Source organism: Heterodontus francisci, chromosome 34, assembly GCF_036365525.1.
Source record: "Heterodontus francisci isolate sHetFra1 chromosome 34, sHetFra1.hap1, whole genome shotgun sequence".
NCBI classification, from domain to species: Eukaryota; Metazoa; Chordata; class Chondrichthyes; order Heterodontiformes; family Heterodontidae; genus Heterodontus; species Heterodontus francisci.
The window spans coordinates 37703169-37730490 of record NC_090404.1 but is presented as its reverse complement, the minus strand read 5'-3'; the positions used below and the strand labels follow the sequence as shown (position 1 = coordinate 37730490).

Here is a 27322-nt window from a genome sequence, read left to right as displayed (position 1 = left end):
TGAAGCATTAACGTTGCTTCCCTCTCCACTGATGCTGCCAGACCTGTTCGATATTTCCAGCATTCTGTTTTTAAATTACCGTTATCGAGTCTGATTGCACAGCTCCCTGCAGAGCCAGCATGGACCGAAATGTCTCCTTCTGTGCTGCAGATGACTATGATGTTCAGCAGTGTGCTCATGACAAGTGGCTCCTCTTCCTGTGATGTCATCTCACAATTATTTTTTTCTCCACTTCTGGTCAGTTCAGACTCACTGATCACAGCTCTCTTCACTGCTGAGCTGCTTCACATTGCTCCCTGTCTCTAAAATTTGTGCTCTAGGTAAAGCTCGAACTCACAGCCTTGGCATTCCTCGCTAATTGCACTGCTGTATAAGTACCATGCGCTAACCAACTGCGCCACTGGAGCCCCAGTTTAATATATTTAACATGGTGAACTGCAGGCTAGTTGGCCTAACATCAGTGGTCGGGAAAATGCTCTCATCGATGTTCAAGGAAGTCTGAACGAGCACTTAGAAAATCATAGTCTGATCAAACAAAGTCAACATGGTTTTACGAAAGGGAAATCTTGCTTGACAAATTTATTACAGAATGCTGAGGATGTAACCAGAAGGGTAGATAAAGGGGAACCAGGAAATACCAGGAACCAGGAGTTACTCGGGATGGTGTCCTAGGCCCAACCATCTTCAGATGCTTCATCAATGAATTTCCCTCCATCATAAGTTCAGAAGTGGGGATGTTCGCCGATAATTGAATAAAGTTCAGTACCATTCTCGATGCCTCACATTCTGAAGCAGTCCAGGTCCACATGCAACAACACCTGGACGACATTCAGTCTTGGGCTGATAAGTGGCAAGTAACATCCACACCACCCAAGTGCCAGGCAATTAACATCTCCAACAACAGAGCATCTAAACATCTCCCCCTGACATTCAATGGCATTATCATCGCTGAATCCCCCACCATCAACATCCTGGGGATCAGCCTTGCCCAGAAACCTGGAACAGCGATAAACATACTGTGGCTGCAAGAGTTGGTCAGGGGCTGGAAATTCTGCAACTCATCTTCTAACTCCCCAAAATCTGTCCACCATCGAGTAGTCAGAAGTCAGGAGTGTGATTGAATATTCTCCTCTTGCCTGCATAATTTCAGTCACAACAGTACTCCAGAAGTTCAACACCAGCCAAGACGAAACAACCTGCTTCATCACCACCCTATCTGCCATCTTAAATGTTCACTTCCTCCAGTACGATGCACAGTGGTAGAAGTGTGTATCATATAAAAGATGTACTGCAGCAATTCACCAATGCTCCTTTCACAACTCGTTGCAAACTCGCAACCAGTATCACCTAGAAGTACAAAAGCAGTAGATGCATGGGAACACCACCACCTGCATGCCTCCCGCCAAGTCACACAACATCCTGACTTGGAACTATATTGCTGAGTCAAAATCCTGGAACTCCCTCCCTAACAGCACTGTGCATGTACCTCACCATATGGACTTCAGCGGTTCTAGAAGGCAGCTCACTACCACCTTCCCAAGTGCAATTAGGGATGGGAAGTAAATTCCAGCATTGCCAGGGACCCTCATATCCCAATAACGAATAAGAAAAAGAATGGATAATTATCTGAGGAAAAAAATGTGCAGAGCTGCATGGAAAAGGCGGGTGTGTTGGACCAGCTGAGTTGCTCTTGCAGAGAGTCGGCATAAATATGAAGGGCAGAAACACCTCCTTCTGTGCTGTAACAATTTTATGATTCAATTCTATTCTTTTATATAAAGGAGACGTTTTGCTCCAACTACACAATCAGCTGGTTAGACCACACCTGGAATACTGTGTATAGTTTTGGTCTCAGCCCTTTATAAAGGATACACATTGGCCTTGGAAACAGGGCAGTGAAAATTCACCAGAATGTAGCCAAGGCTCTCATGGTTAAATTCTGAGGTGCGATTCATTCAAGCAGGCCTGCATTCCTTGGAATATCGGAGGTTAATGGGTGATTTGATTAAGTATTTTAGGATTAGGAAATGAATTAGTAGGGGAAATAGAGAGAAATAGAGGCTTTTGCGAGGAGCAGCCTTGATAGAACGGGGTGCGGAGCGGACTTTCAGCTGAGCGGTCAATTTCACAGCCTTGATAGAACGGGGTGCGGAGCGGACTTTCAGCTGAGCGGTCAATTTCAGTAAGTTACAAGTTAATCCCTTTTTTGTTTCGGAGGACCGGGGACTGCTGGGTAGGGGAAAACTATTTATTTGGGCAGTTTTAAAATCTTTGTCTTTTGCGAGGAGCAGCCTTGATAGAACGGGGTGCGGAGCGGACTTTCAGCTGAGCGGTCAATTTCAGTAAGTTACAAGTTAATCCCTTTTTTGTTTCGGAGGACCGGGGACTGCTGGGTAGGGGAAAACTATTTATTTGGGCAGTTTTAAAATCTTTGTCTTTTGCGAGGAGCAGCCTTGATAGAACGGGGTGCGGAGCGGATTTTCAGCTGAGCGGTCAATTTCAGTAAATTACAAGTTAATCCCTTTTTTGTTTCGGAGGACCGGGGACTGCTGGGTAGGGGAAAACTATTTATTTGGGCAGTTTTAAAATCTTTGTCTTTTGCGAGGAGCAGCCTTGATAGAACGGGGTGCGGAGCGGACTTTCAGCTGAGCGGTCAATTTCAGTAAGTTACAAGTTAATCCCTTTTTTGTTTCGGAGGACCGGGGACTGCTGGGTAGGGGAAAACTATTTATTTGGGCAGTTTTAAAATCTTTGTCTTTTGCGAGGAGCAGCCTTGATAGAACGGGGTGCGGAGCGGACTTTCAGCTGAGCGGTCAATTTCAGTAAGTTACAAGTTAATCCCTTTTTTGTTTCGGAGGACCGGGGACTGCTGGGTAGGGGAAAACTATTTATTTGGGCAGTTTTAAAATCTTTGTCTTTTGCGAGGAGCAGCCTTGATAGAACGGGGTGCGGAGCGGACTTTCAGCTGAGCGGTCAATTTCAGTAAATTACAAGTTAATCCCTTTTTTGTTTCGGAGGACCGGGGACTGCTGGGTAGGGGAAAACTATTTATTTGGGCAGTTTTAAAATCTTTGTCTTTTGCGAGGAGCAGCCTTGATAGAACGGGGTGCAGAGCGGACTTTCAGCTGAGCGGTCAATTTCAGTAAATTACAAGTTAATCCCTTTTTTGTTTCGGAGGACCGGGGACTGCTGGGTAGGGGAAAACTATTTATTTGGGCAGTTTTAAAATCTTTGTCTTTTGCGAGGAGCAGCCTTGATAGAACGGGGTGCGGAGCGGACTTTCAGCTGAGCGGTCAATTTCAGTAAGTTACAAGTTAATCCCTTTTTTGTTTCGGAGGACCGGGGACTGCTGGGTAGGGGAAAACTATTTATTTGGGCAGTTTTAAAATCTTTGTCTTTTGCGAGGAGCAGCCTTGATAGAACGGGGTGCGGAGCGGACTTTCAGCTGAGCGGTCAATTTCAGTAAATTACAAGTTAATCCCTTTTTTGTTTCGGAGGACCGGGGACTGCTGGGTAGGGGAAAACTATTTATTTGGGCAGTTTTAAAATCTTTGTCTTTTGCGAGGAGCAGCCTTGATAGAACGGGGTGCGGAGCGGATTTTCAGCTGAGCGGTCAATTTCAGTAAATTACAAGTTAATCCCTTTTTTGTTTCGGAGGACCGGGGACTGCTGGGTAGGGGAAAACTATTTATTTGGGCAGTTTTAAAATCTTTGTCTTTTGCGAGGAGCAGCCTTGATAGAACGGGGTGCGGAGCGGACTTTCAGCTGAGCGGTCAATTTCAGTAAGTTACAAGTTAATCCCTTTTTTGTTTCGGAGGACCGGGGACTGCTGGGTAGGGGAAAACTATTTATTTGGGCAGTTTTAAAATCTTTGTCTTTTGCGAGGAGCAGCCTTGATAGAACGGGGTGCGGAGCGGACTTTCAGCTGAGCGGTCAATTTCAGTAAGTTACAAGTTAATCCCTTTTTTGTTTCGGAGGACCGGGGACTGCTGGGTAGGGGAAAACTATTTATTTGGGCAGTTTTAAAATCTTTGTCTTTTGCGAGGAGCAGCCTTGATAGAACGGGGTGCGGAGCGGACTTTCAGCTGAGCGGTCAATTTCAGTAAATTACAAGTTAATCCCTTTTTTGTTTCGGAGGACCGGGGACTGCTGGGTAGGGGAAAACTATTTATTTGGGCAGTTTTAAAATCTTTGTCTTTTGCGAGGAGCAGCCTTGATAGAACGGGGTGCGGAGCGGACTTTCAGCTGAGCGGTCAATTTCAGTAAATTACAAGTTAATCCCTTTTTTGTTTCGGAGGACCAGGGACTGCTGGGTAGGGGAAAACTATTTATTTGGGCAGTTTTAAAATCTTTGTCTTTTGCGAGGAGCAGCCTTGATAGAACGGGGTGCGGAGCGGACTTTCAGCTGAGCGGTCAATTTCAGTAAGTTACAAGTTAATCCCTTTTTTGTTTCGGAGGACCGGGGACTGCTGGGTAGGGGGAAACTATTTATTTGGGCAGTTTTAAAATCTTTGTCTTTTGCGAGGAGCAGCCTTGATAGAACGGGGTGCGGAGCGGACTTTCAGCTGAGCGATCAATTTCAGTAAATTACAAGTTAATCCCTTTTTTGTTTCGGAGGACCGGGGACTGCTGGGTAGGGGAAAACTATTTATTTGGGCAGTTTTAAAATCTTTGTCTTTTGCGAGGAGCAGCCTTGATAGAACGGGGTGCGGAGCGGACTTTCAGCTGAGCGGTCAATTTCAGTAAATTACAAGTTAATCCCTTTTTTGTTTCGGAGGACCGGGGACTGCTGGGTAGGGGAAATCTATTTATTTGGGCAGTTTTAAAATCTTTGTCTTTTGCGAGGAGCAGCCTTGATAGAACGGGGTGCGGAGCGGACTTTCAGCTGAGCGGTCAATTTCAGTAAATTACAAGTTAATCCCTTTTTTGTTTCGGAGGACCGGGGACTGCTGGGTAGGGGAAAACTATTTATTTGGGCAGTTTTAAAATCTTTGTCTTTTGCGAGGAGCAGCCTTGATAGAACGGGGTGCGGAGCGGACTTTCAGCTGAGCGGTCAATTTCAGTAAATTACAAGTTAATCCCTTTTTTGTTTCGGAGGACCGGGGACTGCTGGGTAGGGGAAAACTATTTATTTGGGCAGTTTTAAAATCTTTGTCTTTTGCGAGGAGCAGCCTTGATAGAACGGGGTGCGGAGCGGATTTTCAGCTGAGCGGTCAATTTCAGTAAATTACAAGTTAATCCCTTTTTTGTTTCGGAGGACCGGGGACTGCTGGGTAGGGGAAAACTATTTATTTGGGCAGTTTTAAAATCTTTGTCTTTTGCGAGGAGCAGCCTTGATAGAACGGGGTGCGGAGCGGACTTTCAGCTGAGCGGTCAATTTCAGTAAGTTACAAGTTAATCCCTTTTTTGTTTCGGAGGACCGGGGACTGCTGGGTAGGGGAAAACTATTTATTTGGGCAGTTTTAAAATCTTTGTCTTTTGCGAGGAGCAGCCTTGATAGAACGGGGTGCGGAGCGGACTTTCAGCTGAGCGGTCAATTTCAGTAAGTTACAAGTTAATCCCTTTTTTGTTTCGGAGGACCGGGGACTGCTGGGTAGGGGAAAACTATTTATTTGGGCAGTGGCAGTACCCGAGACACTCCACGTGTAGTGTCTCCCACCCACCCTCCTCCTCTAACCAAAAAAAAAGGACTCTAGGGTGTTGATAAGGTAAGCTTTTTATTTAAAACTTCAGTCCGTCGGATTGCTAAGCGAACAAGTTTTGACTTTTTTTTTCGTTTGGTTTTTCAGTAGATTTATTGGGAATCTAGAATAGTGGGAATGGAGGTAAAGGCAGTTGTATGTTCCTCCTGCAGAATGTGGGAGGTAGGGGTCGCCAAGAGTGTCCCTGCTGACTGCATCTGCGGGAAGTGCACCCAACTCCAGCTCCTCGCAGACCGCGTTAGGGAACTGGAGCTGGAGCTGGATGAACTTCGGATCATTCGGGAGGCGGAGGGGATTATTGACAGGAGTTATAGGGAGGCAGTCACACCTCAGGTAAAAGAAGTAGGTAGATGGGTTACCGTCAGGGGAAGGAAAGGGAACCAGCAGGCAGTGCAGGGATCCCCTGTGGCCGTTTCCCTCAACAATAGGTATACCGTTTTGGATACTGTTGGGGGGGACGACTTACCAGGGGTAAGCAATGGGGTGCAGGTCTCTGGCACAGAGTCTGTCCCTGTTGCTCAGAAGGGAAAAGGGAAGAGGAGCAGAGCATTAGTCATTGGGGACTCCATAGTTAGGGGAACAGATAGGAGGTTCTGTGGGAACGAGAGAGACTCACGGTTGGTGTGTTGCCTCCCAGGTGCCAGGGTACGTGATGTCTCCGATCGTGTTTTTGGGATCCTTAAGGGGGAGGGGGAGCACCCCCAAGTCGTGGTCCACATAGGCACCAACGACATAGGTAGGAAGAGAGATGGGGATTTAAGGCAGAAATTCAGGGAGCTAGGGTGGAAGCTTAGAGCGAGAACAACCAGAGTTGTTATCTCTGGGTTGTTGCCTGTGCCACGTGCTAGCGAAGAGAGGAATAGGGAGAGAGAGGAGTTGAACACGTGGCTGCAGGGATGGTGTAGGAGGGAGGGTTTTGGTTTCCTGGATAATTGGGGCTCTTTCTGGGGTAGGTGGGACCTCTACAAACAGGATGGTCTTCACCTGAACCAGAGGGGTACCAATATCCTGGGGGGGAGATTTGTTAGTGCTCTTCGGGGGGGTTTAAACTAAATCAGCAGGGGAATGGGAACCTAAATTGCAGTGCCAGTGTACAGGCTGTTGAGAGTAGTGAGGTAGGGGATAAGGTTACAGGGACGCAAGAGGGCACTGGCAAGCAAGAACTTGGTTTAAAGTGTGTCTACTTCAACGCCAGGAGCATCCGGAATAAGGTGGGTGAGCTTGCAGCATGGGTTGGTACCTGGGATCCTGATGTTGTGGCCATTTCGGAGACATGGGTAGAGCAGGGGCAGGAATGGATGTTGCAGGTTCCGGGATTTAGATGTTTCAGAAAGAACAGAGAAGAGGGTAAAAGAGGGGGGGGGGGTGTGGCATTGTTAATCAAGGAAAGTATTACAGCGGCAGAAAGGACGTTTGAGGACTCGTCTACTGAGGTAGTCTGGGCCGAGGTTAGAAACAGGAGAGGAGAGGTCACCCTGTTGGGAGTTTTCTATAGACCTCCGAATAGTTCCAGAGATGTAGAGGAAAGGATAGTGAAGATGATTCTCGACAGGAGCGAGAGTAACAGGGTAGTGGTTATGGGGGACTTTAACTTTCCAAATATTGACTGGAAATACTATAGTTCGAGTACTTTAGATGGGTCTGTTTTTGTCCAGTGTGTGCAGGAGGGTTTTCTGACACAGTATGTGGACAGGCCAACCAGGGGCGATGCCACATTGGATTTGGTACTGGGTAATGAACCCGGCCAGGTGTTTGATTTAGATGTAGGTGAGCACTTTGGCGATAGTGATCACAATTCGGTTAGGTTTACCTTAGCGATGGGCAGGGACAGGTATATACCGCAGGGCAAGAATTATAGCTGGGGGAAAGGAAATTATGACGCGATTAGGCAAGATTTAGGATGTGTAGGATGGGGAAGGAAACTGCAGGGGATGGGCACAAACGAAATGTGGAGCTTATTCAAGGAGCAGCTAATGCGTGTCCTTGATAAGTATGTACCTGTCAGGCAGGGAGGAAGTTGTCGAGCAAGGGAGCCGTGGTTTACTCAAGAAGTTGAAGCGCTTGTCAAGAGGAAGAGGGCGGCTTATGTTAGGATGAGACGTGAAGGCTCAGTTAGGGCGCTTGAGAGTTACAAGCTAGCCAGGAAGGATCTAAAGGGAGGGCTAAGAAGAGCAAGGAGAGGACACGAGAAGTCATTGGCGGATAGGATCAAAGAAAACCCTAAGGCTTTCTATAGGTATATCAGGAATAAACGAATGATAAGAGTTAGAACAGGGCCAATCAAGGATAGTAGTGGGAAGTTGTGTGCGGAATCAGAGGAGATAGGGGAAGCGTTAAATGAATATTTTTCGTCAGTATTTACAGTAGAGAAAGAAAATGTTGCCGAGGAGATTACTGAGATACAGCCTACTAGGCTAGATGGGATTGAGATTCACAAGGAGGAGGTGTTAGCAATTTTGGAAAGAGTGAAAATAGATAAGTCCCCTGGGCCAGATGGGATTTATCCTAGGATTCTCTGGGAAGCCAGGGAGGAGATTGCAGAGCCGTTGTTGTTGATCTTTAAGTCGTCATTGTCGACAGGAGTAGTGCCGGAGGACTGGAGGATAGCAAATGTTGTCCCCTTGTTCAAGAAGGGGAGTAGAGACAGCCCTGGTAATTATAGACCTGTGAGCCTTACTTCGGTTGTGGGTAAAATGTTGGAAAAGGTTATAAGAGACAGGATTAATAATCATCTTGAAAAGAATAAGTTCATTTGCGATAGTCAGCACGGTTTTGTGAAAGGTAGGTCGTGCCTCACAAACCTTATTGAGTTTTTCGAGAAGGTGACCAAACAGGTGGATGAGGGTAAAGCCGTGGATGTGGTGTATATGGATTTCAGTAAGGCGTTTGATAAGGTTCCCCACGGTAGGCTATTGCAGAAAATACGCAAGTATGGGGTTGAAGGTGATTTAGAGCTTTGGATCAGAAATTGGCTAGCTGAAAGAAGACAGAGGGTGGTGGTTGATGGCAAATGTTCATCCTGGAGTTTAGTTACTAGTGGTGTACCGCAAGGTTCTGTTTTGGGGCCACTGCTGTTTGTCATTTTTATAAACGACCTGGATGAGGGTGTAGAAGGGTGGGTTAGTAAATTTGCGGATGACACGAAGGTCGGTGGAGTTGTGGATAGTGTCGAAGGGTGTTGTAGGGTACAGAGGGACATAGATAGGCTGCAGAGCTGGGCTGAGAGATGGCAAATGGAGTTTAATGCGGAGAAGTGTGAGGTGATTCACTTTGGAAGGAGTAACAGCAATGCAGAGTACTGGGCTAATGGGAAGATTCTTGGTAGTGTAGATGAGCAGAGAGATCTTGGTATCCAGGTACATAAATCCCTGAAAGTTGCTACCCAGGTTAATAGGGCTGTTAAGAAGGCATATGGTGTGTTAGCCTTTATTAGTAGGGGGATCGAGTTTCAGAGCCACGGGGTCATGATGCAGCTGTACAAAACTCTGGTGAGGCCGCACCTGGAGTATTGCGTGCAGTTCTGGTCACCGCATTATAGGAAGGATGTCGAAGCTTTGGAAAGGGTGCAGAGGAGATTTACTAGGATGTTGCCTGGTATGGAAGGAAGGTCTTACGAGGAAAGGCTGAGGGACTTGGGGTTGTTTTCGTTAGAGAGAAGGAGGAGGAGAGGTGACTTAATAGAGACATACAAGATAATCAGAGGGTTAGATAGGGTGGATAGTGAGAGTCTTTTTCCTCGGATGAGGATGGCAAACACGAGGGGACATAGCTTTAAGTTGAGGGGTGAAAGATATAGGACAGATGTCAGAGGTAGTTTCTTTACGCAGAGAGTAGTAGGGGCGTGGAACGCCCTGCCTGCAACAGTAGTAGACTCGCCAACTTTAAGGGCATTTAAGTGGTCATTGGATAGACATATGGATGTAAATGGAATAGTGTAGGTCAGATGATCGGCGCAACATCGAGGGCCGAAGGGCCTGTACTGCGCTGTAATATTCTAATTCTAATTCTAATTCTAAAAAAAACTTCTTTTTTCTCTTGTTGCTTTAAATGTGGTGCATTGTGCTCTCATCTTGAATCTTAGAATAACAGAATTATAGAACGTTCAAGGTACAGAAAGAGGCCACTTGGCCCATTGCATCTGTGCAGCCAAAAAATGATCCACCCCTTCTATTCCCACCTTCCAGCATTTGGTTAGTAGCCCTGAAGATTATGACACTTGAGATTCCAGAGTTCCAGACCCAGACCCAGAGTTCCAGACCCCCACCACCCTCTGGATGAAAAGATTGTTCCTCATCTCCCCTCTAATATTTGTACCAATCACTTTAAATCTCTGCCCCGAGTCACTGACCTCTCTGCTAAAGTAAATAGGCCATTCACCTCCACTCAACCCAGGCCCCTCAACATTTTGTACATTTCAATCAGATCTCCCCTTAGCCATCTCTGTTCCAAGAACAACCTCAAAATAAAGTAACAGCCCCATTTCCCAAAGCATTTCTAAAGATTCACAAAGCTGGAGACTAGATTTTCCTTTTGGTACCTTTCGATTTTACACACTCCCAAGTGCAAATACTTTCCAAAACAGCCTCACGGTCCTTCACCTTGCATCATGTCCAGGGATGAGGAAATGCAGTTATGTGGAGATTCAGGACACGTGGCGGCCAAATACAAAGCAGCTGGAAGCAGGAAGGCCACCAGACAAAGGACTGGAAGGAGAGTAAGTGCTGCAATCTGTGTGATGAGGACACCTGGACAAGACATACCCAAAAACGGAGACTCAGTTACACACAGGCAGAAATAATCAAGGTGGAACAGGAGGAAGGAACAGCAAACATGTCTGCTGCAAAGTTCCAAAATGTGAACCACATTGACTCAGAAATGACCGGGTAGGATTTGTCCTGCATTTTGTGTGCAGGACATACCTGAGCAATTTACACATTGCCGTGTAGATGCCAGTATTGTAGCTGTACTGGAAAAGCTTGGCTAGGGGAGCGGCAAGTTCTGAAGCACAGGTCTTCACTTCTATTTTCGGAATGTTTTCAGGGCCTTTGCAGTATCTAATGCCTTCAACTGATTCTTGATATCACGTGGAGTGAATCATATTAGCTGACGATTGGCATCTGTGATGCTGGCGACATCAAGAGGAGACCAAGATGAAACATCCACTCAACACTTTCGGCTGAAGATGGATGCAAATGCTTCAGCCTTGTCCTTTGCAGTGATGTGCTGGGCTCCCCTATCATTGAGGATGGGTATATCTGATGCAACCTGGTCATGCGTTATCCTCTTTAATACATCCTGAGCGTTCTTTATCCTATCTGATAGATCATGACCCTTCCTTAAACACTTCAAATCTCCTTTAGCTCATGATCTTCTCTAATATGCTCTGTTATTTCTTTGATATACTCTGAGAGTCCCTTACTGTCACTGTACACACTTATAGTCTTTAGATCCTCTGGATAACATATTAACCCCTTATATTCCCCCTCAGCCTCCATAATCCCCATATCCTTGTGAATTCACGAAGAAACACGTAGAGTCTCTGAAACTATGAGAAAAGGGTTTTGAATGCCACAGATCGATGTGTGTGGAAACGGCTGACTTTACAGCGTGTGCAGAAAAATAAAGAGCAAACTTGTGTGTGAGAAGAACACAGAAAAGTTGTGCCTGGAGCTGCGCCCTTGGGGCAAGGAAACAAAAAATAAAAGAAAACCGTTAACGTGAAAGTATAAAATTAAAAACAGACAATGCTAGAAACATTCAGCAGGTCAGGCAGCATCTGTGGAGAGATATTCCTTTCACCAGGATACAATGATCCACTTTGATACTTCACATAGCTCAGATCTTATACTCTCCACATCTCCCTGTAAGGAAGAGTTTGGGCTGAAATGATCTTTTTGTAGATTTGAGCAAACAGAGGAAGGCATCAATACATAACTCCCCCACTGCGGCCTGGGGAAGGATGGAACTCAGATTCAGGAATCTTGGATGTGTTGATAAAAGGAATAAAAGAACACATTCTTCTTCAACACAATAACCATGAGGATGGAATTCAAAACCATGTGTGCAGGTGTAATGGATTCATGGGCCGTCGACTGAACCTCTCGGTCACATCGTCCCAGGAACACGGCTCAGAAAGTTCTCATATTTCCTTCATTCTCATTACAAAGCCCTGGACTCAGAGAGCGCACAGCAAGAAAACTCACTTTTAATTATCAGTCATCAGTGCTAGAATTTAATCTCTATTAGCGTGGTTATGTGGATTTATGTTCCAGTCTTATGAGAGACGGGGTTTCCAATCCCAATGCTGTCATAATTTGTGTTATATCATCAGAAAAGCTGCTCAGATGGAAAGTTCGAAATAAAAGCAGGAGATGTTGGAAATATTCACCAGGTCTGTTAGTTTTCGTGGAAAGATCATCTTCACTAAAAAGATCTTTGTTTAACAATCCGTGTTAGACTATCGCAGCTGATTGAGTGGGACTGTGACTGTATAATGGTGAATACTCTGTGTTGTGGTCACAGCAACACCGATCAAGACAGAGCTTGCTTTATGTCTTAAAGCGGCTGCAGTACCTGATAATGGAATGCAGCAAATAACCAATCTTTCCTCCATGAAAATGTATTTCTTCCTGATGGATGAAAACTATTGTCTCCTTTTACATCATCGCACTTACACATGCCTGTGCTTCAGGCTCCAACATTTAAACCCACCTCTTCTCTCAGATTATTGCTTCCACTATTAATACTGATTTCCTTCCATTTCATTTTACTGCAGCTTAGCCGACTGTAACATTCACTTTCATGTTCTTCAAGCCTTTCTGGGCTACCACCGCTGATTCCAGGTTGCACATGCTCCATTCGCATCAATGTTCATTTGGACCTTGAACTCAGTCTATACATTTAGGTCTGAGTGACCGCTCAGCAGACACACACTACAAAAGCAGGACTGGACTGAGGAAGGACAGCGGCGGAATGTTGATAATATTTCTTTGGGGATTCATCGGAGACAAGTAATGTGAATTGAGGAACTGGGTTTTGATTTCGTGGCAGTTTGTGTTTTTCTCATGAAATGTGTTCTTTGATGAAGTAACGGAGACATTTGATGAGGGCAGTGGTAATGTGGTTGCTGTTGTCGAGATGGATTTTCAAAAGTCATTTGGTGAAATACCACATAATCAAATTGTTAGAAAAATTCAAGTGATGGAATTAAAGGACCAGTGACAGCCTGGATACATAATTATCTGAGGGATATAAAACAGAGAATAGTGAGAAGAGAAGAGGACTGATTTACAGGGTGATGGGGAAAAGCTGGATTGTGGGATTAAACTGACTGATCTTCCAAAGAGCCGGCACAGGCTTGGCGGGTCGAGAGGCTTCCTTCTGTGTTGTAAAATTCACTGATTCCATCATGTTAATTTTCACATCAAATGGGAGATGTCATGCAATTCAAGGTTCCCAGAATATGTGTAGTCTAAGGCAATTGGATGATGCATTGTACAGTGTTGTGATGGCCGAACAGTTAAGGCGTTGGACTTAAAATCCAATGGGAGTTTTCCTGCGCAGGTTTGAACCCTACTCACAGCGAAGTGAGTCTTATTTTCCTCGAGTAGGCTGCTCTATTTGCTGATTGGAAATGTTCAAATGTATCAATATCAATCAGATATTGTGGAAGCTGAACAAACGGTGAGAAATAAACACAAAAATCAGCCTGTTGGAAGTGAAGAAAAGGGAGAAGCAATTGGCGAGCTTCTCTGGTGGTCGAATGGTTGGAGTTCAATGCACTTACTGCAACGACCTGGGTTCGATTCCTGGTCAGCAAATGGTCAGTAGTTGCTGCCCTGACAACTCACAAACATGACTTCCATTTAAAATAAAAGAAACAAGTAAATGGTCAGCACCTCTGGCCTTACCTGTGGAGAGAGAGAAACACAATTAAAGGTTCAGATCAGCGATTATGCACCAGAGCTGAAGAAGTCAGAGATGTGACAGGTCGATGACAGAGCTCGGAAAGTTAAAGGGAACATGTGAAGGGCTGTGACAAATCACAACCCAGAGTGATGTATTCTTTTAGTTTAGTTTAGTTTAGTTTAGAGATACGGCACTGAAACAGGCCCTTCAGCCCACCGAGGGAGGATGGGGCAAGGAATATATGGATGGCAGACATTGGGCCAGCTTTTTCTGCTTGCTGTTCAAACTGCACAAATATCATTCCTGATCAACCAATCACAACTGCTCTGTCAGAGAATCACACTGGACTGAATGACCTCCTTCTGTGCTGTACCTTTCTGTAATTGTACGTTTGTCATTTCTATCACCAGCTTTGGAAGCAGACCTGCTGAATGACATTTTAAATGGTGCCAACCCTTCACTGCAGCTCAGCTCATCAAAACATTCACTGTTATCATCGGCCTGTTAGACATCTTCCTGAGTTACATCTGCTGAACAACCTTAGCTTCTCGCAGCTCCGCTTTCTTCACATTGAAAGCCAGTGAGAAATTATGCACAGTTTGAAATCTGAGCAACGGGTAAAAGATTGGAAGGAGAGTGTGTCTGGAGATAATTGCTAATGGGAACAACTCTTGCACATTCCAGTATTCAGTATCTGGAAGAAGCAGGAAGATGAGATCACAGTGCTTATTTATCCTGTTATCTGCAAAATCCACCGCTTCTCAATGTCCTCCATCTTTCATTCCCACTCCCTACTTTCCAGGGAAAGCTGGGATTCCTGAATTCGGTGTGTTCACATGAAGCAGCGAATTCATCTGGGAGCTGGAGGAACAGAGAGATCTGGAGAAAAAGCAATGATAGAAGAAGGAGATCCCACATGAAACTGGCAGAATTTGATGTGTGTCAGTTGTTTCTATTGATGTATGATGGCAATATGTTGCTTTGCACATTTTACAGGAGTCGCATTGATGAGGTTGGTGCATCTTGGAGATTGAAACTTGTACATCTGCAGCTTTATGCTCTTGTTAACACATTCGGTGCTGTCATTGCCTGAACGAGTCTTTTGTCTTCGAGCTCAACGTTCGATTGTTTTAATGAGAAACCAATCTGTGGTGAAAGTGGCCTGAAGTGAAGAAATAGCAAAAGCAGCGTGGAGCAGCTAACTTGCAGTGAAGTCTGGCAAATTCACTGGTGCTCCAGTGATGACAATTCGGTGCTTTTTCCACTGCAGACCTGGTTACATTCCCGGTCAGGGGATGAAACTTTCTTGCTGCTGTATGAACTGTCACAAAAAGAATGCATTACTTGCTGAATAAAAAGAATAAAAATCTCATTCGGGATAATATTTGTTCTTCTGTTCTCTTTGTTCTTTTTTTCTCTTTTGCCCCACCCCACTTAATTGTCTTGAAATCTATTACATTTTTAACCTTTGCCAGTTCTGATGAAAGGTCACTGACTTGAAACGTTAACTCTGCTGCTCTCTCCACAGATGCTGCCAGACCTGCTGAGTATTTCCAGCACTTTTGTTTTTATTTCAGATTTCCAGCATCTGAAGTATTTTGCTTTTAAATGAGGGTTGATGAGACTGACGTGCTTCATTTAGTCTTCATGGATTTGAGCAAGACTTTTAACAAGGTCCAACATGGAAGAATGGTCATCAAATTAAAAGCTTATACGATATTAAGGCACCTGGCAAGTTGGATCCAAAATTGACTCAGTGGCAGGAATCAAAAGGTAATGGCAAAAGTGTATATTTGTGACTGTTAGCCTGTTCTCTGTGGGATTCTGACCTCTGGGGAGCCTAAATTTGGGAGTCTCACTTTTTTTCTTTGTCGGAGAATATTTGTTCTGAACTCTCTTTGCTCCTCATTGAATGCCTCCCACTGCTCTGACACTGATTTACCTTCAAGTAGCTGTTTCCAGTCCTCTTTTAACAAATCAAATCTCCGATTAGGAAAAGTGACCTTCTCACAATTTAAAATTTTAACTCTTGGTTTATCTGTATCCTTTTCTAACTATGCTAAATCTAACTGAATTATGATAATTGCCACTAAAATGCTCTCCCACTGATAACCCTTCCACCTACACAGATTTTTTCGTTAACACTACGTCTAGAACTGCCCCTTTTCTTGTTGGGTTTGCTCAGCATTGGCTAAAAATTCTCCTGAATGCACTGTAAGAATTTTGCTCCATCTATACTTTATGCACTTCAGAATCTTCAGAATTATACATAAATATTGAATCTTAATTTCCACATTGAGAAACATTGGATTGAATTTGATGCAGCTATAAAGCAGTGTCATTGAGCAGCACGAAAGGAAATCAGCATTAAATTAAGTTAAAACTACAATTATCTATCACTGTGTAGTGTGAGGGCACTTCATGATGGAATGGTCTCTGCTCAAGACAAATTATTAACGAGAACATCCCCTCTTGCATTATTTAACTCTGCTAATATCCCCAGTTGTATTTTCAGATAAATCTGCACCATGAAACATTTTGATGTCTTGAAAATGTGCAACCTCCCCATGTAGCAACTGAACACTCATTCCCCAAGTGATCAGTAGGGATACTCACCACTGAACTAATAAGAAAAAAACCCCACAACCCACACTTGTACACTTGTGCATTCCATACCGAAGCATCAGGACAAGTATCGCACTGTTACCAGACCTGGGTTCATCCAGCAGACCCAGAGGAAGGATCTTTATTCCAGACAGTCACTGAGGAGAGAGAAACAAAGAGAGAAAAGGAGAAAGAGAATGACAGAGAGATCAATAGAGTCTGGAGTAGATGCTGAAAGGAACAGATTCACAATTCCATATTTTACTTCATTGAGATTGACGGACAGAAAGCAAGAAAAGACACAAAGATGTACATTTAAACAGCGCCTTTCACCTCATCAGGATCTCACAAAGCACTTTACAGTCAATAAAGTACTTTTGAAGTGTGGTTTCTTCTGTAATCTCATGACAGAGAGAGACAGAGTGTTCGACAAAAATACTGATTCAGCAGATGCCAAAATATGATCTTAAGAATTACATCTCAATATGGAAACTTTATTTCCAGGTCTGTAAAAATCTTATTGTTTGTTTGATTCCAGTTCAGTAAAAGTAAACCTGAAGCAGAGTGAATAAATTCGCCTCTAATCCCTGATGAAATAGGGACAAAGCTTCCCAAATTCTATCAGGTCACCTTCCAGCCTTCTCTATTCTCGAGGTTTTCCTGTTTGCTTTAACCTCTCCGTTCTGGTAAAAGTTGTGAGTGAACATTTATTTTCCTGTTTTCAATTCTGGGTACTACCTGTGTGGAGTTTGCAAGTTCTCCCTGTGTCTGTGTGGGTTTCCTCCGGGTGCTCCGGTTTTCTCCCGCATGCCAAAGGTGAGCAGGTTGATAGGTCAATTGGCCATTATAAATTGCCCCGAGTATAGGTATGGAAATATAGGGACAGGTAGAGATGTGGTAGGAATATGGAAGTCGTGTAGGATTAGTATAAATGGGTGGTTGATGGTCAGCACAGACTTGGTGGGCCGAAGGGCCTGTTTCAGTGCTGTATCTCTAAACTAAACAAAGTCTCCACTCAAGAAAATGCAGAAAGAGACAAACTCATCTTGTATTATTTTTACTCTGCTATTTTCCTCTGCAACATGTTAAAATAACGCCAGACAACTAAAATAAATCAAGTTTGTGAAGGTAAAATTCCAGTCACCTCCTCAGGGAATTGAACCACATTGACACACATAGAGTGAAACACACAGATATGTACACCGAGAGTGAGGGAGGCCTGAAGAGAGACAGACAGCCGGAAAGAAAGAGTGTCTCCAATTTGGCAGATTTTTGTTCCATTTCTAAAGGTACATTTTGAAATGCAAATGAGTAAATCCTGGAGGGATTGAAAGGTGCAGGATTTTATTACCTGTAATTGATGATTGCTTCTGTCGGGATCTGGTTAAACTTTGACATCATCAGAAAGGTAGACAGCAGGACACGAGCACTCACACACAATTCACAACAGATTGTTAAGTTTGTCATCTTAACCACTCGGCTATAACTGCATGCAATAAAGTATTGTGCCTGGTAAATGGAGTTCGGTCATAAAAGCAGCAGCAAAGTTAAAAATAAACTCGCAGAATTTGGGATGAAACTTAGCACAAAAGCAGAAATATGGTTGTTGCTGGAAATCTAAAATAACAGCAGAAAGTGCTGGAAATACTCAGCAGGTTCGCCAGCATCTGCGGAGTGAGAAACAGAGTTAATGTTTCAGGTCAGTGATCTTTCAGCAGATCTCGATGTCGACTCTTCTTCTGCCAATCTTCCTCAATCTGTACTCTCTGGTTTCAATCCTTCAGCCAATAGAAACAGTTCCTCTTTAATTCTTGGATCTAAACCCTTCATTTAAGCATTCGATCAATTCTCCTCTCTCCTTCTGTGCTCGACGATGAACAACCCCAGCTTCTCCAGTCTATCCACATATCTGGAATCTCACATTCCTGAATTATAATTTGTGCTACTTCGGCCATGCATTTAGCAGAGCAGGCTGCACAGTTAAAACTGGAAAAATGCCTTAATGTATCAAACACATGTGGAAGTCAGAAGAAAGGCCTTTCACAGAGTTAAGTACAAATGAGAGGCCGCTCCCCCATCCAGTTCATCCTTCCTTATGATTTCCGATCACAGTCCCTAACTTTCCACGGAATGACACCAGAGTGTTGTCCCCACTCAGCTACCCCAGCCCATTCCAGGTTATCTGTGAAGATGTGCTCTCTGACATCAAAAAAACAAAAAAGGATTTGCATTTATATAGCATCTTGCATCACCTCAGTCCGTCGCAAGGAACTTTTTAGCCAATCACATGCTATTTAAAAAGTGTATTCACTGCTCCACAGTGTGCATGAGGTGCACAGTGGCACAGTGGTTAGCACCACAGCCTCACAGCTCCAGGGACCCGGTTTCAATTATGGGTATTGCCTGTGTGGAGTTTGCAAGTTCTCCCTGTATCTGCGTGCATTTCCTCTGCGTGCTCCGGTTTCTTCCCACAGCGCCAAAGACCTGCAGGTCATTATAAATTGCTCCTCATGTCGGGAATAAGGGATTACTGTAGGGTAAGTATAAATGGGTGGTTATTGGTTGGCACAGACTCGGTGGGCTGAAGGGTCTGTTTCAGTGCTGTATCTCGAAATTAATGATTTCTTGAAGATTGAAGATGTCAAAAGCCAAAGCATTTGATGTTTTCAACACGGCTGAAAGAGCCAGAATGTCATGAGCTTGGAATCATTTTTAGATGATTTAAAGATGACTTTGAAAAAAATCACCTCGTGCTAATTTAAAATAACAGTTTAACATTCTGGTTATGCTCCCCAGGTTGATTTCAGTGCAGTTTTTCCATAATAAAAGCAAAATACTGTGGATGCTGGAAATCTGAAACAAAAACAAGAAATGCTGGAATCACTCAGCGGGTCTGGTTGCATCTGTGGAAAGACAAGCAGAGTTAACGTTTCGGGTCAGTGACCCTTCTTCGGAACTGTGCAGAAAGTCTCCCTCAACGTTGAACATTACAGCTGATTTCTGTTCAAATTTGTGAGCGATTATTAAAGGATCATTCCATGATACCTCGGTTAATAACAGCAAGTCTAAGCTGTATGTCGCACATGAAAACAGTTACATCAATTATTCACTCATTCCCAACGCCACAGTCAGTGAGACCGGGACAAGCAGCAATATTCTAAACCCACACTCTCCAATCACCCACTGTCAACAGAAAACAACAAATCAATCAGAGGGTTACTGTACATCCATGGGACACGGGACACGACAGCCCGGGCCAAACCTCCTCATACTCTGAGCACAATGAAAGAGTTACAAACAATAGTAACAACTTTCAAAATCGTTCCCATGTAAAATGTCTTCATGTTATTTAAAAGCTGACTGTTCTGAAAGTGAGCACCATGGGATTTGTGTTTTTCGTGTTTTTCTGTTAGGTTTGCAATTCACTTTGTGTTGGATATTGAAGAGAATCTCATATCAAAATGAGGACACAACGTAGGTAAACAATAAATCCCAGAACAATTCCTCAGTAAAATGGATTGCAATCTTTGGAAGGAGGTGCACCTAAAAAGTGGAAGATGGGAATGATGTTATTGATGATTGAGTGGAATGTATTGAATCCTTGGGCTTTTGCTGATCAATTTCCTTTTACACCATGGAACACAAAAAAAGCTGAGGCACCAGGAGGAAACCAACAGTTATCTCACTTTAATGAGAGATATGGCAACGCTGCCGTGGGTTGCCCAGTTACCTCAGTCAAGAGAGCATGAAATTCTTAATTCCATGGTTATGGGTTGGAGCTCCATGTTCACTGTGATTGTTTTAAACTTTGCTGCTGCTTTCACGGGCGAACCCCAGCTCTCCATTCCTCCACCACTGTCACCCGCGCTCAAACTGTGTCTTTCTCCAGCACGCTGTTGTGAATATCACAATTCCTGATTTACAAGTGAAAACTGTCGTCCGAATCACTGGACATGTGAGAGAGAAGTTTGTAGATGCAGCCTAATGTACAGCGAATGATAATACTTTAAAAGTGGGAAGTTCCATTGCAGCATTTGGACAAAAAGAAACTGCTCAGAGTAACAGAATGAGAATGGTCACTTCCTGGGGAACAAATAGCATCGGATCCACGTCTAAAAGGATTCCAATGACAATCATCGGATTCATTAGATTCAGGGAGAAAAACTCGGAAACTCATCCTGAACGTCATTTACATGCAGATGAGCTATGAGGAAAGATTGGATAAGGCTGAGTTTGTATTCCTTGGGACAGAGGAAGTTAAGGGGAGATGTAATGGAGGTGTATAAAATAATGAGGGACCTGTTTCTCAATAGACAGGCCAGAATGAGGTTTTCATTGCTGAAGCCACATTTAGCGCTGTCAGTAGAAGAAAAACAATCAAGACAGAAAGAGAGTCATGATAGGGGTAGAGTGGGAGAAAGAAGTTTGAAGTTGAACCAGAAGGTGAGAGTGAAGATTCATCATCACAAGTGGTTGAAGTGGTGACCAGGAAGAGTTGTGGAAGATGTGGTCCTCGCACATATTTATTCAAGATGTTTGGTAGTGGAAAAGTTAAGTTTGTACATATAGTTCATTTTTTACCTTCAGAGGTTCACAAAAAAAGAAGGAAGTTGGAAAGAATCAAATGAGTCGAATAAATCAGATAATTTGGTTCCGAGTTGAGCACCAATAGTTACTCAATCACAAATCATGCCAGAATCTTGTGCAAGAAAATGTTTGAGTTCCGATCCAAGGCAGAGTTGGAGAGACATGTCTGATGAAATGGAAATTTCAAATGCAGCTCAAGGTCAAAATCAGCCTCTGTTGGAGAAACCTCTCCTCAGACTCAGTCCAAGATGGGTCAAGGTCTTTCCACAAGTTCTGGATGTTTGAGTCAGGATAGAAGGTGGCATAGAATTGGGGAGTGGCAAATGTGACACCCTTATTCAAGAAATGTGTAAGGTCAGTCCGAGCAATTAAATGCCAGTTGGTTTAACGTCAGTGGTGGGTAAGATTTTAGAAACAATAGTCAGGGAAAATATCAATTTACATGTAGAGATGTTCAAGTTAATTAAGGATAACCAGAAGGGATTTGTAAAAGACAGATCATGCATGACTAATTGAATTGAATTTTTTGTTGAAGTTAAGGAGAAGTTTGATGAAGGGAGTGTGTTGAATGTTGTTTATATGGATTTTAACAAAATATTTAATAAGGTACCACAGAAAAGGCTTGTTAACAAAATTGTGACTTGTGGAATAGGAGGGTCAGTGTCCATTTGAAGAAGTTATTGGCTTAAGGACTGAAAACAACGAGTCAATGAAAGTGGTTGTTTTTCAGACTGGAGAATGGTAGATAGTGATGTTCCACAAGATAGCAGAATTTCAAAATTTGCTGACGACAACAAACTTGGAGCTGCAGCAACCAGTGAGCATAATATGAACAGCCAACAACAGGACATAGAAAGGGTAGTCGAACGAACAGAATGTTTGCAGATTGAATTTTATACTGACAAGTGTGAAGTGATGCATTTTGACAGAGGGATTAAGGAGAGGCAATGTAGATGTAATAGCATAGTTCTAACGAATGTGCTGGAACAGAGTGACCTGGGGGTGCAGGTGCATCGATCTTTGAAGGTGGCAAGATATATTGAGAGAATAGTTAGTTAAGCATAAGGAATCTTAGGCTTCATAAATAGAAGTAGTCAGTACAATTTTGGTGAACCTCTTTAAAGCTCTGGTTAGCAGCAACTCTGTCCTGTTCTTGTCAGCACATTTCAGGAACGATATGAGCGTCCTTGAGAGGGTGCAGAGGAGATTTAGCAGATGGGTTCCTGGGATGGAGCATTTTAGTTACAGGGTTAGGTTGGCAGAGCTGGGCTTGTTCTCCTTAGAACAAAAGAGATTGAGGGGAGATTTAATAGAAGTGTACCAGATTATGACAGGCTTGGATAAGTTAGACAAGGGAAACGGCACAAGGAGTAGTGACCAAAAATTGCCAGTTCTGTGGGAAAAAAAGGATGTGGGTGAATATGAGGAAGCACTGTTTTTGTATCTCAAGTGATAATGACCTGGAACTCACTGCCCACAAGGATGGTGGAAGCAGAAATGATAAATGCCTTCAGGAGGAATTCTGAGAAAAGCAGGCTTGCAGGACTATGGGCATCGAGCCTGACTGCGTTGCTCTGTGCAGAGCTGGCATGGACCGAGTTGTCTCCTTCTCTGCTGGAAATGACTATGAAGTTTTGCAGGGCTCTCACCGCACGTGGCTCCTGTTGCTTTCATGTCACCTCATCGTTGTTTTCGATCCCTTCTTCTGGCCAGTTCGGACGAACCTTTCTGCACTGTCAAGCTGTTTCTCATTGCACCCCGTTTCTAAAATTCAGTGCTCCACGTGAGGCTTGAACTCACAACCTCGGCATCGTTCATTAATTATACTGCTGTATGAGTACCACACGCTAACCGATTGCGCCACTGAAGCCACAACACACCGCCTATAGTATGGGGAGCTGCAGGCAAGTTAGCCGAACATCAGTCATCTGGAAAATGTTCCAATCTATGATAAAGGAAGTATTAACAAGCACTTAGAAAATCATTGTCTGATCAAACAAAGTCAACATGTTTTTACCGAATGGAAATCTTGAATGACAAATTTATTCCAGAATTCTGAGTATGTAACTGAAAGGGCAGACAAAGGGGAACCAGGAATGTAGTATAATTGGATTTCCAAAAGGCATTCGGTAAGATACCATGGAAGATTAATATACTAGATAAAGGCTCATGGAATTGAAGTAATATATTAGCATGCAGGGATGACTTAGAGGTTAACGGACAGAAAGCAACGAGTAGGGATAAATGGAGAATTTTCAAGATATCAGACTGCAACTCGTGGAGTGCCTCAAGGATCAGTGCTGGGGCCACAGCTGTGTCCAATACCGAGAGTGTGGTGGAAGCAGATTCGGTCCTGGGTTGAAGAGAAGATTGGTCCTTATCATCATTGATGCCAGCCTTTAGATAATTCCATTAAATCCACGTGCTATCAAGAGACGGGTGAAGGCAGTGAATTTCCAAAACACGATGGGCCCTGACACAATTCCAACTGTCATACTGAAGATCTGTGCTCTCGAACCAGCTGTGTCCTCAGAGAAGTTGTTTCAGTACAATTGCAAAACGCACATCTTCCTGACAATGCGAAATTTGCCCAGCTATGTCCTGTCTACAAAAATCGGGAAAAGTCCAATCCACCCATTAACTACCCCATCAGTCTACTCCCAATCTACTCCTGCCAACTGCTAAGCAAAGTTGTGGAAGGTATCGTTGACAGTGCAATCAATAAACACTTACTCAGTAACACATCGCTGACCTATGCTCAGTTTGGATTCCACCAGGGGCACGCAATTCCAGACTTCATTACAACCTTGGCCAAACATGGAAAATAGAGTTGTATTGGAGAGATGACAGTGTCTGCCTTTGACATCAAGGTAACATTGGACCCTGTATGGTATCAAGGAGCCCGAGCAAAACTGGAGGCAATGGGAAAGAGAGGGGAAACGTTCCACGAGATGAAGTCATACCTAACACAAAGGTATGTCCCAGGGGGAGTGTTTGCTATAGTGGTTTGGGGAGGGTTAAACTAAAATGGCAGGGGAATGGGAAACTTTGCAAGGAGTCAGAGGAATGGTGATCAAGGACAAGAACCAAAGGGGAATAAGAAAAGTGATAGGCAGAGAAATCAAGGGCCTGAATCAAACAGGGCCACAGTGAAAAATAGTGGGAAGGAGACAAGTAATGTCAAAAAGAGAAGCCTTAGGCTTTGCAACTTAACGTGTGGAGTATTAATAATCTTCTTCTTTGGCCTCCTTGTCTCGAGAGACAATGGGTAAGCGCCTGGAGGTGGTCAGTGCTTTGTGGAGCAGCGCCTGGAGTGGCTATAAAGGCCAATTCGAGAGTGACAGACTCTTCCACATGTGCTGCAGATAAAGTAGGTTGTCAGGGCTGTTATGCAGTTGGCTCTCCCCTTGCATTTCTGTCTTTTTTCCTGCCAACTGCTAAGTCTCTTCGACTCACCACGCTTTAGCCCCGCATTTATGGCTGCCCGTCAGCTTTAACGATCACTGGCAACTGACTCCCACGATTTGTGATCAATGTCACAGGACTTCATGTCGCGTTTGCAGACATCTTTAAAGGGGAGACATGGACGGCTGGTACCAGTGATGAGCTCGCTGCACAATGTGTCCTTGGGGATCCTGCCATATTCCATGCAGCTCACATGGCCAAGCCATCTCAAGCACCGCTGGCTCAATAGGGTGCATAAGTTGGGGATGTTGGCGGCCTCGAGGACTTCTGTGTTGGAGATACGATCTTGCCACCTGATGCCAAGGATTCTCCAGAGGCAGCGAAGATGGAATGAATTGAAACATCGCTCTTGGCTGACATACATTGTCCAGGCCTCGTTGCTGTAGAACAAGGTACTGAGGACACTGGCTTGATACACTCGGACCTTTGTGTTCTGTGTCAGTGCGCCATTTTCCCACACTCTCTTGGCCAGTCTGGACATAGCAGTGGAAGCCTTTCCCGTGCATTTGTTGATTTCTGCATCGAAAGATAGGTTACTGGTGATAGTTGAGACTAGGTAGCTGAACTCTTGAACCACTTCCGGAGAATCGTCGCCGATATTGATGGATGAAGCATTTCTGATGAGCTGTCCCATGATGTTCATTTTCTTGAGGCTGATTGTTCGGCCAAATTTGTTTTAGGCAGCCGCAAACCTGTCGATGAGACTCTGCAGACACTCTTCAGTGTGAGATGTTAATGCAGCACTGTCAGCAAAGAGGAGTTCCCTGATGAGGAATTTCCGTACTTTGGTCTTCACTCTTAGACGGGAAAGGTTGAACAACCTGCCACCTGATCTTGTGTGGAGGAAAATTCCTTCTACTGAAGACTTGAATGCATGTGAGAGCAGCAGGGAGAAGAAGATCCCAAACAGCGTGGGTGCGAGAACACATTCCTGTTTCACGCCGCTCGGAATAGGTAAGGAGTCTGATGAGGTGCTGCTATACTGGATTGTGCCTTTCATATTGTCATGGAATGAGGTGATGATACTTAGTAGCTCTGGTGGACATCTGATCTTTTTTAGTTGTCTGAAGAGACCACGTCTGCTGACGAGGTCAAAGGCTTTGGTGAGATCAATGAAAGCAACGTAGAGGGGCATCTGTTTTTCACGGCCTTTCTCCTGTAGCTGACGAAGGGAGAACAGCATGTCAATGATCAATCTCTCTGCTCGAAAGCCACATTGTGCCTCAGGGTAGACATGCACGGCCAGCTTCTGGAGTCTGTTTAAAGCGACTCGAGCGAAGACATCCCCACTATACTGAGCAGGGAGATTCCATGGTAGTTGTTGCAGTCACCACGGTCACCTTTGTTCTTATAGAGGGTGATGATATTGGCATCCTGCATGTCCTGTGGTACTGCTCCCTCGTCCCAACACAGGCAAAGCAGTTCGTATAGTGCTGAGAGTATAGCAGGCTTAGCACGCTTGATTATTTCAGGGGTAATGCTGTCCTTCCCAGGGGCATTTCCGCTGGCTAGGGAATCAATGGCATCACTGAGTTCTGATTTTTTTTGCTGTATGTCCAGCTCATCCATGAGTGGCAGAGACTGGGCTGCATTGAGGGCGGTCTGAGTGACAACATTTTCCCTGGAGTACAGTTCTAGGTAGTGCTCCACCCAGAGGTTCAATTGCTTGCGTTGGTCAGTAGTTGTGTCCCCTGATTTAGATTTGAGGGGGGCGATCTTCTTGATGGGTGGCCCAAAAGCTCTCTTAATACCATCATGCATATCTCTGATTCTTCCGGTGTCGGAGGCCAGCTGAATATGGCTGCATAGGTGTTACCAGTCATCATTTGCACAGCACCTGGCTGTTCTTAGTGCAGCGTTTCTGGCTGCTTTAAGTGCTACAGATGTTAGCTCGCTGGGGACTTTCTTGGAGTTCAACAGTGCAATGCACTTAGCGGCTATGACAGAGTCCAGCTCTTCAAAGTGAGATTGAAACCAGTCTGCATTCTACTTCATACATTTACCATAGGTGATCATAGCTGACTCATAGATGGCATCTCTGATGTAGGCGCACTTGGTCTCTGCATCCCCTGTGGGAGTGTTTTGAAGGGCTTTTTCAAGTTGAATTTAGAAATTTATGTAACAACTGTGGATAAGAAATTCTCTTCGTGTTGATGAGTGAGTGGCTCTTCTGCTTGGAGTGATGCAGCTTCTTTGGTTTGAGTCTAACCTTGCTGCACACCAGGGAATGGTCCGTATGAGCAATAAAGTGGATGAATTAATTGTGCAATTGGATGTAAACGGGTATGATATAGTTGGGATTACGGAGACATGGCTGCAGGCTGACCAGAGATGGGAAACGAACATCCAGGAGTATTTGAAATAAAAACAAAAAATGCTGGAAATACTCAGCAGGTCTGGCAGCATCTGTGGAGAGAGAAGTTAACGTTTCAGGTCAGTGACCCTTCTTCAGGACTGGCAAATATTGGAAATGTAAAAGGTAATAAGCAAGTAAAGTATGGGTGCAGCAAGAGATAACAAGGAGAAGGTGGAAATAGGACAAAGTCACAGAATTGCTGACCAGTAGGTCATGGAGCAAAGATATGTAAATGGTGCGCTGAAAGACAAAGCATTCGTACAGAAAGGGTGTCAACGGACTGAAAATTGAACAGCTGCAAGTACAAACATGAAAAAAATAGTGGGTAAGCAAATTGATCAAACTAATGTACGGCAGATGAAGTATAATGTGAATAAATGTGATGTTATCCACTTTGGTGGCAAAAGCAGGAAGGCAGATTATTATCTGAATGCCTATAAACTGAGAGAGGAGAATATCCAACGAGACCTGCATGTTCTCGTACGCCAGTCGCTAAACGTAAGCATGCAGGTGTGACAGGTGTAAAAAAAAAAGGCAAACGTTCTGTTGGCCTTCATTGCGATAGGATTCGAGCACAGGAGCAGGAATGTCTTGCTGCAATTATACAGGGCCTTGGTGAGGCCACACCTGGAATACTGTGTAGTTTTGGTCGCCTTATCTGAGGTAGGATGTTCTTGCTCTCGAGGGAGTGCAACGAAGT

At 44.2% G+C, this 27322-nt stretch overlaps 1 protein-coding gene and 2 non-coding genes across 3 annotated transcripts in view; 2 read left to right on the top strand and 1 right to left on the bottom strand.

The window, feature by feature from the left end:
* LOC137348833 (zinc finger protein 850-like) overlaps positions 1-27322 on the top strand; it is a gene marked incomplete at its 5' end in the record, with an annotated part of 277096 nt that overhangs the window by 93940 nt on the left and 155834 nt on the right. The gene's annotated exons all lie outside the window — the stretch shown is intronic.
* Positions 13204-13286, top strand: trnal-uaa (transfer RNA leucine (anticodon UAA)). The gene has a single exon. It is a non-coding gene; the product is annotated as a tRNA-Leu (tRNA).
* On the bottom strand, positions 22577-22671 carry trnam-cau (transfer RNA methionine (anticodon CAU)). Its single transcript has 2 exons — positions 22634-22671; positions 22577-22612 (listed from the first exon to the last, which is right to left on the bottom strand). It is a non-coding gene; the product is annotated as a tRNA-Met (tRNA).